This window comes from Arachis ipaensis, chromosome B06 (genome assembly GCF_000816755.2).
Source record: "Arachis ipaensis cultivar K30076 chromosome B06, Araip1.1, whole genome shotgun sequence".
NCBI lineage: Eukaryota > Viridiplantae > Streptophyta > Magnoliopsida > Fabales > Fabaceae > Arachis > Arachis ipaensis.
Genome location: NC_029790.2, coordinates 6,035,482 through 6,037,754, shown reverse-complemented (window position 1 = coordinate 6,037,754; position 2,273 = coordinate 6,035,482).

Genomic DNA, 2,273 nt, shown 5'->3' with positions numbered 1-2,273 from the left:
TTAATAGATAGTGCAAAACGAAATAAAGTTGTCTAATATTCATATATGTATTTTGTTATTTATAGTAGTGTGTATTCTATTGTTGCCACTTGCCACATGAGATAGAAATTAAATAATATAATCTTGGATAGGGAAACATTTATTATATTTTTGAGTTTTTATATAATATTTATCAAGTGTTCTCTATTTATCACAAATCCTACTAAAATAAGTGAAATTTTGCTAGACAAGTTGTTATCTGCATGACGATCTTTTATAAAAAAATGCGTCACAGTAAGTGACGATATATATAAGCATCACTATTAAGTTTTACGTGATAAATTAATAGAATGACATTACATGTCTACTGTTTACTATTGCAAATGACTAAATTAGTATTTTTTTTAGTAACTAATTAGTTCGATGATGTCGAAATATTCAAAAATCTAATTGTCATTTTACTCTAAATAAAAAGAAATGTTAAACACTAACATTTTTTTTTAATATTAGTTAATATTTTGGGTCAATACCTTTTTTTTATATTATTATAATTTAAAATTTAAAAATTAATCTTTAATATTTAAAATTTATTAAATATTAACTTAAAAATGATAAATAAATGATGGCAGAAAAGTAAGAAAATGACAAAAGAAAAAAGTCGCTTGGATAAAGTATATCATATTTGTGTTTTAGCACATAGCTTTATTGGCATCCACTTCATTTTTTTTTTCAATTTTGAGTGAGCACATTCACTTCATCTTTTAAAATTTGTTAATTTGAGAAAATCTTGCAAGTTGGTATTGTAAAATTAGTATTGCAGTTAACATTTAACGTAAGAAAAAAAAAATATAAAACTCTTAAAAATAAGAACATATAAAATTTAAATTAAAAGAAATATTCGAAATCCAAACTTAGCAAAAGCTAATTTTTAACGGACTTCATATGAGACTTAATTGATAACTTGCTATAGTATTGACTGAAATTAGTTACTATAGTATTAGGTCCCTATCATTAGTATTTCAAATTAGATACTTATACCTCCTTATTTATTTATAGTTGTTACATGCATTTGCGAAAGCCTTTTTTTTTGGTTTAATTGGAACAAGACTTGGAAGTAATTTACCCCTTTCTTTTTTGTGGTGTGGGAAGGGGGGGGGGTGGTCATGGCGTCTTGTTTTTTGTTTTGTTTCCTACAATATCTTCTAATCCGACAGGTTAAGGAATAATCCGTCGCGGATCTGAGGTCCATTTAAGGGTCTGCCACTAGCCAATAGAAAACAACGTCTTTGTTATGATAAACATCAGAACAATTGGTCTTTAGGCCTTAATTCTTTTTTGTCACAATCTTTAGGCCTTAAGTTCGTGGCACAAAATGTTTTAGGTTTCCGTGTTTTCACTTTTGTTTCTTCGGCCCATTAATATTGGGCCTATATGTAAGGCCTGCTTTATTCGAGTCTCATAATTATTAAGATGTGTTAATACATTTAACATAAACTTACCTGGCCCATGACCAAAAATAACTTACCAGACCAAACTAAACCGGAAAAAGCCATAGCAGATCAACACAAAATATAACCCATTACCAGAAATACTTACATCCTCTGTGAATATCTATAATCCATAACTATGCATGTGTTGATGAGATCATTAACCCTCAACACAGACGGATCTCGGCAAAATGGGAAAGCTGGATCAGAAATGAGAATGGAAATTCCGAAATCGGTAGGAGGCTTTTCATACAGTATTGGTAATTGTGCAGCCTTCAAAGCTGAGATTTGCGGGTATATATCTATTATATATTACTAATTTTATAATTAAAATGTGTTATAGGTTATTTTTTCATTGTAATTGAAATCAAATATTTTCTTCCAAAATTAAATATTTCTACCACTTCGCTACTAATTTTACAATTAAAATATGCCATATGTTATTCCTCATTGTAATTAAAATCAAATCTTTCTGTCCAAAATTAAAGAGTTATTTCTTTCTCTACTAATTTTACAACTAAAATATGCCACTTGTATTCTCTCGTTACAATTGCAATAAAATCTTTCTCTCTAAAATTAAAGAGTTCTCCCCTCCTCTTTCTCCATTTTTCTATCCCTCTAATTTCTTCAACCACTCTATCTCTTTTATATATCATTATTAATGATTACTTACAAATTTGACAATCAAAATGTACAACATGATATTATTTAATTTTATTAAAATATTGAAATTAAAATTAAAATATAGCTATATTATATATTACTATCTAATTTAATAACAAAATGTGTCACATGACACTCTTATTT